This window comes from Pseudophryne corroboree, assembly GCF_028390025.1.
Source record: "Pseudophryne corroboree isolate aPseCor3 chromosome 12 unlocalized genomic scaffold, aPseCor3.hap2 SUPER_12_unloc_1, whole genome shotgun sequence".
Classification (NCBI taxonomy): domain Eukaryota; kingdom Metazoa; phylum Chordata; class Amphibia; order Anura; family Myobatrachidae; genus Pseudophryne; species Pseudophryne corroboree.
The window spans coordinates 746,234-759,072 of record NW_026967485.1 but is presented as its reverse complement, the minus strand read 5'-3'; the positions used below and the strand labels follow the sequence as shown (position 1 = coordinate 759,072).

The 12,839-nt window shown below is 47.8% G+C and overlaps 5 non-coding genes across 5 annotated transcripts; 3 read left to right on the top strand and 2 right to left on the bottom strand.

Annotated features, from left to right (window-relative positions):
• The first annotated feature begins 543 nt into the window (after positions 1-543).
• LOC134982684 (U1 spliceosomal RNA) lies at positions 544-707 on the top strand. Its single transcript, XR_010191359.1, has one exon. It is a non-coding gene; the product is annotated as a U1 spliceosomal RNA (small nuclear RNA).
• A 152-nt stretch (positions 708-859) lies between these two features.
• LOC134982960 (U1 spliceosomal RNA) lies at positions 860-1,022 on the top strand. The gene has a single exon (XR_010191576.1). It is a non-coding gene; the product is annotated as a U1 spliceosomal RNA (small nuclear RNA).
• Positions 1,023-1,676: 654 nt separating this feature from the next.
• On the top strand, positions 1,677-1,840 carry LOC134982581 (U1 spliceosomal RNA). Its single transcript, XR_010191264.1, has one exon. It is a non-coding gene; the product is annotated as a U1 spliceosomal RNA (small nuclear RNA).
• Positions 1,841-11,938: 10,098 nt separating this feature from the next.
• LOC134982881 (U1 spliceosomal RNA) lies at positions 11,939-12,101 on the bottom strand. Its single transcript, XR_010191513.1, has one exon. It is a non-coding gene; the product is annotated as a U1 spliceosomal RNA (small nuclear RNA).
• Positions 12,102-12,253: 152 nt separating this feature from the next.
• On the bottom strand, positions 12,254-12,417 carry LOC134982719 (U1 spliceosomal RNA). Its single transcript, XR_010191391.1, has one exon. It is a non-coding gene; the product is annotated as a U1 spliceosomal RNA (small nuclear RNA).
• Between the last annotated feature and the right edge of the window lie 422 nt (positions 12,418-12,839).

Sequence of the window (12,839 nt, the reverse complement as noted above, 5' to 3'; positions counted from 1 at the left end):
ACGCACAATGCGAACTACAGGTAGTGCTGCAGGGCCCACACCCTTTTACTTGCTTTACAGAGCAGCTCTGGAGCTGTTACAGTGCCCAGCTGCTGCAAGAAATCAGCTTGAATGCTCCAGGGGCTGGGGCATAGCCAACATGAGACCAACACCGAAGGAGGGTGGGGGTGTTTAATGCAAACTAAGGGTCATCCAAGCGCCGCAAAAGGCCGCCATGCCCTGCACGCCCCTTTTCTCTTTTCATATGCAGACGAGGGTTGAAGCCAACTTTGACCCACTGCTTGGATGACATCACCATATGCAAATCCATCTGCGGCAGGCCTTCCCCCAGGAATGCTTGCACTAGTTGTTGCATTTGGTTTGTTGTTTGGGGGTGCTTCAGTATTAGGCAGCCTTCTGCCCTCCCATGTTCATCTGAAAATATGTGTTCTCCCTGCAGTTGTTGTCCCCAGATGAGAGTTCCCTTGTGCTGCCTCAGTTGAATCTCCTTTACTTGACAGAGATGTGCCTGAGCAGCGGCCCTCCCCAGCCCTATCCCAAATCATACTTATTTTGCATAGGAGATACCATGGTCATGAAGATTATTCTCCCAGGGTGAGGTTCATTCATTGCATTCTGGGTATGCTGACCCCTGTGATTTCCCCAAATGTGGGTAACTCGACTGCATTATTTGTGGTAGTGGGGGACTGTGTTTGTGTTTTCCTCTGGTCAGCTCTGGTAAAAGTCAGATTTCTTTGTTTCAGATCTTCCTCTAGCCTTGTTCTTCTTTCGAGAGTTCCCTTGTGCTGCCTCAGTTGGATCTCCTTCACTTGACAGGGGGGTGCCCGAGCAGCGACCCTCCCCAGCTCAAGCCCAACACCTTCTTACCTGCCAGGTGAGATACTATGATCATGAAGGTGCTTCTCCCAGGGCAAGGCTCACCCATTGCACTCTGGGTGTGCTGCCCCTGCGATTTCCCCAAATGTGGGAAACTTGACTGCATAATTTGTGTTTCCCCTGGTCGGATCTCGTATAATTCAGATCTCTTTGTCTCAGGTCTCTCTCCAGCCTAGTTTGCTGTCTGTTTCCACTTCTTTTTTCTTGAGCCCCTCCCTTTTATACCCTTGTGTACTATCCTGACTTATCCTCCTGTCTGCTTACTTTGTGCCTTCCAATGCACAATGCAAACAACACACCCTTTTACTTGCCTTACAGAGCAGCTCTGGAGCTGTTACAGTGCCAAGCTGCTGTAAGAAATCAGCTTGAATGCTTCAGGGGCTGGGGCATTGTCAACATGAGCCCCACACCGTAGGAGGGTGGGGGTGTTTAATGCGTACTAAGGGTCATCCAAGTGCCGCAAAAGGCCGCCATGCCCTGCATACCCCTTTTCTCTTTTCATATGCAGATGAGGGTTCCAGCCAACTTTGGCCCACTGCTTGGATGACATCACCGTATGCAAATCCGTCTTCTGCAGAACTTCCCCCAGGAATGCTTGTACTAGTTGTTGCATTTGGTTTGTTGTTTGGGGTGCTTCAGTATTAGGCAGCCTTCTGCCCTCCCATGTTCATCTGAAAATATGTGTTCTCCCTGCAGTTGTTGTCCCCAGATGAGAGTTCCCTTGTGCTGCCTCAGTTGAATCTCCTATACTTGACAGAGATGTGCCTGAGCAGCGGCCCTCCCCAGCCCTATCCCAAATCATACTTATTTTGCATAGGCGATACCATGGTCATGAAGATTGTTCTCCCAGGGTGAGGTTCATTCATTGCATTCTGGGTATGCTGACCCCTGTGATTTCCCCAAATGTGGGAAACTCGACTGCATTATTTGTGGTAGTGGGGGACTGTGTTTGTGCTTTCCTCTGGTCAGCTCTGGTAAAAGTCAGATTTCTTTGTCTCAGATCTTCCTCTAGCCTTGTTTTTCTTTCGAGAGTTCCCTTGTGCTGCCTCAGTTGGATCTCCTTCACTTGACAGGGGGTGCCCGAGCAGCAATCCTCCACAGCTCTGGCCCAACTCCTACTTACCTGCCAGGTGAGATACTATGATCTTCACTGTTAGGGCAATCAGGATGTGGAATTCCCTGCCAGGGAAGGTGGTAATGGCGGACTCTGTAATTGGATTTAAAAAAGGAATGGATACATTTCTGAATGAAAAAGCTATCCAAGGTTATAATACTTAAAATATCAACATGGTTAATCCGGGGGTAACATGAGTTGTAGTAGCTAACTTGTCATAAAACATTATTCAGCAAGTATGTAGAATCATCACAACTTAAAACAGGTTGAACACGATGGGCAATTTGCCTCTATTCAACCTCAAAAACTATGTTACTAAATGTTACTATATTACTATGTTACTGTAGTATACAGAACACCACAATGCAATGAGCAGTGATAGTGAGCACTGATGAGGATACTAGAACTGACACTGAGCAGCAAGATGCAGCACTGGACTATTAGTAATGTACTGTAGTATGCTGAGCACAACAATGCAGCACAAGACAATGAGCAGTGATACTGAGCACTGATGAGGATACTACTGAGAACTGACACTGAGCAGGAGAGACACACTACTAGTATTACTGAGCAGCAATAAGTATCCACTGATACTGAGCACTGATATTGAGATTTCCACTGAGAGAACATAGCCACGTCCTCTCCGCTCTCTCTTCAATGCACGAGTAAAAATGGCGGCAACGCGCAGCTCTTTATATGGAATCCGAATCTCGCGAGAATCCGACAGCGGGATGATGACATTTTCCCTTGTTTAGGTTTTCCGAGTCAGGCGGGAACAACCGAGCCTGCCTCGGACCAGTGTAAACCACGTGGAGTTCGTGGGGAATTCGGTTCTCGGAGAACCGAACCCGCTCCTCTCTACCTTATACCCATCAATTTTTTTTATTTTCAATCTAAGCCCCTGCAGTTTTCTGTAAGCATCTGCTTTGCTATGATGATCAACAAGTCACAAGGGCAAACACTCAGGGCTTGAGGCGTAGATCTTAGGACCAGCTGCTACAAGCATGGCAGAGGTGTCACTATCACTGGTGACACCCAGAGAGGTGGCGAGGGAGATTGTAATGCAGTGCGCGCAGATAAGCAGCGCAATGGTAAAAAGGAGGCATGGTTTCATAGGTAGGGGCGTGGCCTGGTGGCCTGAATCTACATTTTGTTGCTCCGGGTGTCCCGGGGGTTGGGGGCTGCACCGGGGACTAGTGTGTGAGTGGTGCTGGCTCCTGCACAGTGACAGGGCATGGCCACTAGAGATGTGCACCAGAAATTTTTCGGGTTTTGTGTTTTGGTTTTGGGTTCGGTTCCGCGGCCGTGTTTTGGGTTCAAACGCGTTTTGGCTAAACCTCACCGAATTTTTTTTGTCGGATTCGGGTGTGTTTTGGATTCGGGTGTTTTTTTCAAAAAAACCCTAAAAAACAGCTTAAATCATAGAATTTGGGAGTCATTTTGATCCCAAAGTATTATTAACCTCAATAACCATAATTTCCACTCATTTTCAGTCTATTCTTAACACCTCACACCTCACAATATTATTTTTAGTCCTAAAATTTGCACCGAGGTCGCTGGATGACTAAGCTCAGCGACCCAAGTGGCCGATACAAACACCTGGCCCATCTAGGAGTGGCACTGCAGTGTCACGCAGGATGGCCCTTCCAAAAAACACTCCCCAAACAGCACATGACGCAAAGAAAAAAAGAGGCGCAATGAGGTAGCTGTGTGACTAAGCTCAGCGACCCAAGTGGCCGACACAAACACCTGGCCCATCTAGGAGTGGCACTGCAGTGTCACGCAGGATGGCCCTTCCAAAAACACTCCCCAAACAGCACATGACGCAAAGAAAAAAAGAGGCGCAATGAGGTAGCTGTGTGACTAAGCTCAGCGACCCAAGTGGCCGACACAAACACCTTGCCCATCTAGGAGTGGCACTGCAGTGTCACGCAGGATGGCCCTTCCAAAAAACACTCCCCAAACAGCACATGACGCAAAGAAAAAAAGAGGCGCAATGAGGTAGCTGTGTGACTAAGCTCAGCGACCCAAGTGGCCGACACAAACACCTGGCCCATCTAGGAGTGTCACTGCAGTGTCACGCAGGATGGCCCTTCCAAAAAACACTCCCCAAACAGCACATGACGCAAAGAAAAAAAGAGGCGCAATGAGGTAGCTGTGTGACTAAGCTCAGCGACCCAAGTGGCCGACACAAACACCTGGCCCATCTAGGAGTGGCACTGCAGTGTCACGCAGGATGGCCCTTCCAAAAAACACTCCCCAAACAGCACATGACGCAAAGAAAAATGAAAGAAAAAAGAGGTGCAAGATGGAATTGTCCTTGGGCCCTCCCACCCACCCTTATGTTGTATAAACAGGACATGCACACTTTAACCAACCCATCATTTCAGTGACAGGGTCTGCCACACGACTGTGACTGAAATGACGGGTTGGTTTGGACCCCCACCAAAAAAGAAGCAATTAATCTCTCCTTGCACAAACTGGCTCTACAGAGGCAAGATGTCCACCTCATCATCATCCTCCGATTCATCACCGTGTACATCCCCCTCCTCACAGATTATCAATTCGTCCCCACTGGAATCCACCATCTCAGCTCCCTGTGTACTTTGTGGAGGCAATTGCTGCTGGTCAATGTCTCCACGGAGCAATTGATTATAATTCATTTTAATGAACATCATCTTCTCCACATTTTCTGGAAGTAACCTCGTACGCCGATTGCTGACAAGGTGAGCGGCGGCACTAAACACTCTTTCGGAGTACACACTTGTGGGAGGGCAACTTAGGTAGAATAAAGCCAGTTTGTGCAAGGGCCTCCAAATTGCCTCTTTTTCCTGCCAGTATACGTACGGACTGTCTGACGTGCCTACTTGGATGCGGTCACTCATATAATCCTCCACCATTCTTTCAATGGTGAGAGAATCATATGCAGTGACAGTAGACGACATGTCCGTAATCGTTGGCAGGTCCTTCAGTCCGGACCAGATGTCAGCATCAGCAGTCGCTCCAGACTGCCCTGCATCACCGCCAGCGGGTGGGCTCGGAATTCTGAGCCTTTTCCTCGCACCCCCAATTGCGGGAGAATGTGAAGGAGGAGCTGTTGACCGATCAAGTTCCACTTGACTTGATAATTTTCTCACCAGCAGGTCTTTGAACCCCTGCAGACTTGTGTCTGCCGGAAAGAGAGATACAACGTAGGTTTTAAATCTAGGATCGAGCACGGTGGCCAAAATGTAGTGCTCTGATTTCAACAGATTGACCACCCGTGAATCCTGGTTAAGCGAATGAAGGGCTCCATCCACAAGTCCCACATGCCTAGCGGAATCGCTCTGTCTTAGCTCCTCCTTCAATGTCTCCAGCTTCTTCTGCAAAAGCCTGATGACGGGAATGACCTGACTCAGGCTGGCAGTGTCTGAACTGACTTCACGTGTGGCAAGTTCAAAAGGTTTCAGAACCTTGCACAACGTTGAAATCATTCTCCACTGCGCTTGAGACAGGTGCATTCCACCTCCTATATCGTGGTCAGATGTATAGGCTTGAATGGCCTTTTGCTGCTCCTCCATCCTCTGAAGCATATAGAGGGTTGAATTCCACCTCGTTACCACTTCTTGCTTCAGATGATGGCAGGGCAGGTTCAGGCGTTTTTGGTGTTGCTCCAGTCTTCTGTACGTGGTGCCTGTACGCAGAAAGTGTCCCGCAATTCTTCTGGCCACCGACAGCATCTCTTGCACGCCCCTGTCGTTTTTTAAATAATTCTGCACCACCAAATTCAAGGTATGTGCAAAACATGGGACGTGCTGGAATTTGCCCAGATATAATGCACGCACAATATTGCTGGCGTTGTCCGATGCCACAAATCCACAGGAGAGTCCAATTGGGGTAAGCCATTCTGCGATGATCTTCCTCAGTTGCCGTAAGAGGTTTTCAGCTGTGTGCGTATTCTGGAAAGCGGTGATACAAAGCGTAGCCTGCCTAGGAAAGAGTTGGCGTTTGCGAGATGCTGCTACTGGTGCCGCCGCTGCTGTTCTTGCGGCGGGAGTCAATACATCTACCCAGTGGGCTGTCACAGTCATATAGTCCTGAGTCTGCCCTGCCCCACTTGTCCACATGTCCGTGGTTAAGTGGACATTGGGTACAACTGCATTTTTTAGGACACTGGTGAGTCTTTTTCTGAGGTCTGTGTACATTTTCGGTATCGCCTGCCTAGAGAAATGGAACCTAGATGGTATTTGGTACCGGGGACACAGTACCTCAATCAAGTCTATAGTTGGCTCTGAAGTAATGATGGATACCGGAACCACGTTTCTCACCGCCCAGGATGCCAAGGCCTCAGTTATCTGGGATGACCATCGACTCCCAGCAGCAACAACAGCAGCGCCAGCAGCAGTAGGCGTTACACTCAAGGATGCATCGGAGGAATCCCAGGCAGGAGAGAACTCGTCAGAATTGCCAGTGACATGGCCTGCAGGACTATTGGCATTCCTGGGGAAGGAGGAAATTGACACTGAGGGAGTTGGTGGGGTGGTTTGCGTGAGCTTGGTTACAAGAGGAAGGGATTTACTGGTCAGTGGACTGCTTCCGCTGTCGCCCAAAGTTTTTGAACTTGTCACTGACTTATGATGAATGCGCTGCAGGTGACGTATAAGGGAGGATGTTCCCGAGGTGGTTAACGTCCTTACCCCTACTTATTACAGCTTGACAAAGGCAATACACGGCTTGACACCTGTTGTTCGCATTTCTGTTGAAATACTTCCACACCGAAGAGCTGATTTTTTTTGTATTTTCACCAGGCATGTCAATGGCCATATTCCTCCCACGGACAAAAGGTGTCTCTCCGGGTGCCTGACTTAAACAAACCACCTCACCATCAGAATCCTCCTTGTCAATTTCCTCCCCAGCGCCAGCAACACCCATATCCTCCTCATCCTGGTGTACTTCAACACTGACATCTTCAATCTGACTATCAGGAACTGGACTGTGGGTGCTCCTTCCAGCACTTGCAGGGGGTGTGCAAATGGTGGAAGGTGCATGCTCTTCACGTCCAGTGTTGGGAAGGTCAGGCATCGCAACCGACACAATTGGACTCTCCTTGTGGATTTGTGATTTTGAAGAACGCACAGTTCTTTGCTGTGCTTTTGCCAGCTTAAGTCTTTTCATTTTTCTAGCGAGAGGCTGAGTGCTTCCATCCTCATGTGAAGCTGAACCACTAGCCATGAACATAGGCCAGGGCCTCAGCCGTTCCTTGCCACTCCGTGTGGTAAATGGCATATTGGCAAGTTTACGCTTCTCCTCCGACGATTTTTATTTAGATTTTTGAGTCCTTTTTTTACTGATCTTTTGTGTTTTGGATTTTACATGCTCTGTACTATGACATTGGGCATCGGCCTTGGCAGACGACGTTGATGGAATTTCATCTTCTCGGCCATGACTAGTGGCAGCAGCTTCAGCACGAGGTGGAAGTGGATCTTGATCTTTCCCTATTTTTGGAAACTCAACATTTTTGTTCTCCATATTTTAATAGGCACAACTAAAAGGCACCTCAGGTAAACAATGGAGATGGATGGATACTAGTATACTTATGGATGACGAGTGACTGACGACACAGAGGTAGCTACAGCCGTGGACTACCGTACTGCGTCTGCTAGTATAGAGATGATAATTAATGATATAAAAAAAATATATATATAACTACTGTAGGTATATATAATATAATGACGGACCTGGTGGACACTGTCAGCAGACTGCTAAACTACTAGTATGAAGAAGATAGAAAAAAACCCCCACCACAGGTAGGTAGGTATACAATTATGGACGAGCACTGACGACACAGAGATAGCCACAGCCGTGGCCTACCATACTGCGTCTGCTAGTATATAGATGATAATTAATGATATAAAAAATATATATATAACTACTGTAGGTATATATAATATAATGACGGACCTGGTGGACACTGTCAGCAGACTGCTAAACTACTAGTATGAAGAAGATAGAAAAAAAACTCCACCACAGGTAGGTATACAATTATGGACGAGTGACGACACAGAGGTAGGTACAGCCGTGGACTACCGTACTGCGTCTGCTAGTATAGATAATATACTAAATATATTACTACTGTAGGTATATAATATAATGACGGACCTGGTGGACACTGTCAGCAGACTCCTAAACTACTAGTATGAAGAAGATAGAAAAAAAAACCCACCACAGGTAGGTAGGTATACAATTATGGACGAGCACTGACGACACAGAGATAGCCACAGCCGTGGCCTACCGTACTGCGTCTGCTAGCATAGATAATATACTAAATATATTACTACTGTAGGTATATAATATAATGACGGACCTGGTGGACACTGTCAGCAGACTCCTAAACTACTAGTATGAAGAAGATAGAAAAAAAAACCCACCACAGTTAGGTATACAATTATGGACGAGTGACGACACAGAGGTAGGTACAGCCATGGACTACCGTACTGCGTCTGCTAGTATAGATAATATACTAAATATATTACTACTGTAGGTATATAATATAATGACGGACCTGGTGGACACTGTCAGCAGACTCCTAAACTACTAGTATGAAGAAGATAGAAAAAAAACCCCACCACAGGTTGGTATACAATTATGGACGAGTGACGACACAGAGGTAGGTACAGCCGTGGACTACCGTACTGCGTCTGCTAGTATAGATAATATACTAAATATATTACTACTGTAGGTATATAATATAATTACGGACCTGGTGGACACTGTCAGCAGACTCCTAAACTACTAGTATGAAGAAGATAGAAAAAAAAACCCACCACAGTTAGGTATACAATTATGGACGAGTGACGACACAGAGGTAGGTACAGCCATGGACTACCGTACTGCGTCTGCTAGTATAGATAATATACTAAATATATTACTACTGTAGGTATATAATATAATGACGGACCTGGTGGACACTGTCAGCAGACTCCTAAACTACTAGTATGAAGAAGATAGAAAAAAAACCCCACCACAGGTAGGTATACAATTATGGACGAGCACTGACGACACAGAGATAGCCACAGCCGTGGACTACCGTACTGCGTCTGCTAGTATAGATAATATAATAAATATATTACTACTGTAGGTATATAATATAATGATGGACCTGGTGGACACTGTCAGCAGACTCCTAAACTACTAGTATGAAGAAGATAGAAAAAAAAAAACCCACCACAGGTAGGTAGGTATACAATTATGGACGAGCACTGACGACACAGAGATAGCCACAGCCGTGGACTACCGTACTGCGTCTGCTAATATAGAGATGATAAAGATGATAGAGATGAAAAAAAAAAATATAACACTACTGCAGGTAAATATTTATATAATATAATGTATGACGGACCTGCTGGACACTGTCAGCAGAATGCGTTTATAGAATAAAAAAAAAAAACACCACAGGAGTGTTTAACTTTTTCAGGCAGACAATATACTGGTGGTCACACTGGCAGCAAAAGTGTGCACTGTACTCCTGCTATAACTGCTCCCCAGTCTCCCCCACAATTAAGCTGTGTGAGCAGTGAGCACTCAGCACAGTCAGATATACATAGATGATATATCATGCAGCACACTGAGGCTGAGCACAGATATGGTATGTGTATCGTTTTTTTTCAGGCAGAGAACGGATTATAAATAATAAAACTGGTGGTCACTATCAGCAAAACTCTGCACTACTGAGTACTCCTGACAAGTTCAACTGCTCCCCAAATTAGTAGTAAATCAAATGTCACTCGTCTCTATCTTCTAATCTAAACGGAGAGGACGCCAGCCACGTCCTCTCCCTATCAATCTCAATGCACGTGTGAAAATGGCGGCAACGCGCGGCTCCTTATATAGAATCCGAGTCTCGTGAGAATCCGACAGCGGGATGATGACGTTCGGGCGCGCTCGGGTTAACCGAGCAAGGCGGGAGGATCCGAGTCTGCTCGGACCCGTGCAAAAAAGGGTGAAGTTCGGGCGGGTTCGGATTCCGAGGAACCGAACCCGCTCATCTCTAATGGCCACCCAGCATGACGCCTCCCTTCTTGACCATGCTGTAATTGCAGTCGCACTGCAGTTCAGCGTGATCATAAAAAATGGTGTAGCCTCCTGCTGGTACAGACTGTATGTGCGCGCAGGAAGCCGCCACCATTTTTGTGATCACAGCGGCTGAATGTGATGTCATACAGCTGCTGTGACCACGCCCCCTGTGTCTCCTCCATTGCAGACCCCATTTTGAAGCCTTGCCCCCGCACCGCTCCATCCCTGACTTGGAAATGGAGTGTTGCTGACCCCCCTCTCCCCCCCCTGCCCCGATTGACAGGCAGAGGCGATCGCATTCTCTGCGGGGTGCCGCAGAAAATGCAGGCACATGCGTATGCTCTTAGCAATTTTTGCAGTTGGATCGCTTATTGTGATTGCAATCCAAACTGAATCAGGCCCTATTACCTATCACAATGCGCTGCGGGCAGTACAAAATTGGTTTAATATAGGAGAAAAACCCCCAGACCTGTGCTCCTTAACTGTACCTGGTGGCTAGTGGAGCGGCTGCCCAGTAATCAGTGTCCACACCAGTGCGCACACGGTCCACCCCCTACGGCCATGCTCCCCTTCATCAGCGGCCTCGTGATCCGGAAGGGCGGTGTGTGTGTGACTGACCTTAGGAAGAAACCGGAGCCTCCGCTGCAGTGACCCAGCAACCAGGGCACGGGAGTATACAGCGCCGCTGGGAGTGATGAAGCTGCAGTAAAGATGTCTATTAGACCTAGCCTGCTGCAGCCCTTGTAGATTCTCATAAAACAAGTTCTTCTTTTCTTGTCAAAATTAATAGCTAAGAATAGGCTGCCTGAGGCAGGCCCCTGTTAAGTGGCCTGCTACTGAAGGCACCAACTACAAACTGAGCTCCCTGTTCATGGAAGCGGGGTTATAGAGGAGGATGCGCTGAGCATCTTGGGAACAGTCAAAAGCTTTGAGCCGGTTGGTGCCTCAGATCAAGATCCTACTCTACACCCCAATGTGAATCCTTGTGGAGTCCAGTGTACCCCACAGAAGAAATTAATGTGTCACACCCATTGGCAGCAACCTTAGAATAGCTGCTGACGGGCACAATTGAGAAAGGAAGGGGGGGGGACATTTGAATCCAGCACATAGATGCAATTCAAATATGTAATTTGTACCTTCCTATTTTAAAATATAATGGATGAACCTCACCCTGTGAGAACAATCTTCATGATCAAGAGATCTCATATGCAAAATAAGTATGAGTTGGGATAGGGCTGGGGAGGGTGGCTGCTCGGGCAGCCCCTCCCCCGTCAAGTTAAGGAGATTCAACTGAGGAAGCACAAGGGAACTCTCGTCTGGGGACAACAACTGCAGGGAGACCACATCTTTTCAGATGAACATGGGAGGGCGGAAGGCTGCCTAATACTGAAGCACCATCAAATATCAAACCATATGCAACAACTAGTACAAGCATTCCTGGGGGAAGGTCTGGAGCAGACGGATTTGCATACGGTGATGTCATCCAAGCAGTGGGCCAAAGTTGGCTGGAACCCTCATCTGCATATGAAAAGAGAAAAGGGGCGTGCAGGGCATGGCGACCTTTTGCGGTGCTTGGATGACCCCTAGTTCGCATTAAACAACCCCACCCTCCTTTGGTGTGGGGCTCATGTTGGCTATGCCCCAGCCCCTGAAGCATTCAAGCTGATTTCTTGCAGCAGCTGGGCACTGTAACAGCTCCAGAGCTGCTCTGTAAGGCAACTAAAAGGGTGTGGGCCCTGCAGCACTACCTGTAGTTCGCATTGTGCGTTGGAAGGCACAAAGTAAGCAGACGGGAGAAGTCAGGATAGTGCGTAAGGGCATAGAAGGGAGCGGCTCCAGAAAAGAGAAGTGGAAACAGACAGCAAACTAGGCTGGAGAGAGACCTGAGACAAAGAGATCTGAATTATACGAGAGCCGACCAGGGGAAACACAAATTATGCAATCAAGTTTCCCACATTTGGGGAAATTGCAGGAGCAGCACACCCAGAGTGCAATGGGTGAGCCTTGCCCTGGGAGAAGCACCTTCATGATCATAGTATCTCACCTGGCAGGTAAGTAGGAGTTGGGCTAGAGCTGGGGAGGGTCACTGCTCGGGCACCCCCCTGTCAAGTGAAGGAGATCCAACTGAGGCAGCACAAGGGAACTCTCGAAAGAAGAACAAGGCTAGAGGAATATCTGAGACAAAGAAATCTGACTTTTACCAGAGCTGACCAGAGGAAAACACAAACACAGTCCCCCACTACCACAAAAAATGCAGGCGAGTTTCCCACATTTGGGGAAATCACAGGGGTCAGCATACCCAGAATGCAATGAATGAACCTCACCCTGGGTGAACAATCTTCATGACCATGGTGTCTCCTATGCAAAATAAGTATGATCTGGGATAGGGCTGGGGAGGGCCGCTGCTCAGGCACATCTCTGTCAAGTAAAGGAGATTCAACTGAGGCAGCACAAGGGAACTCTCATCTGGGGACAATAACTGCAGGGAGAACACATATTTTCAGATGAACATGGGAGGGCAGAAGGCTGCCTAATACTGAAGCACCCCCAAACAACAAACCAAATGCAACAACTAGTGCAAGCATTCCTGGGGGAAGGCCTGCAGCAGATGGATTTGCATATGGTGATGTCATCCAAGCAGTGGGTCAAAGTTGGCTTCAACCCTCATCTGCATATGAAAAGAGAAAAGGGGCGTGCAGGGCATGGCGGCCTTTTGCGGTGCTTGGATGACCCCTAGTTCGCATTAAACACCCCCACCCTCCTTTGGTGTGGGGCTCATGTTGGCCATGCCCCATCC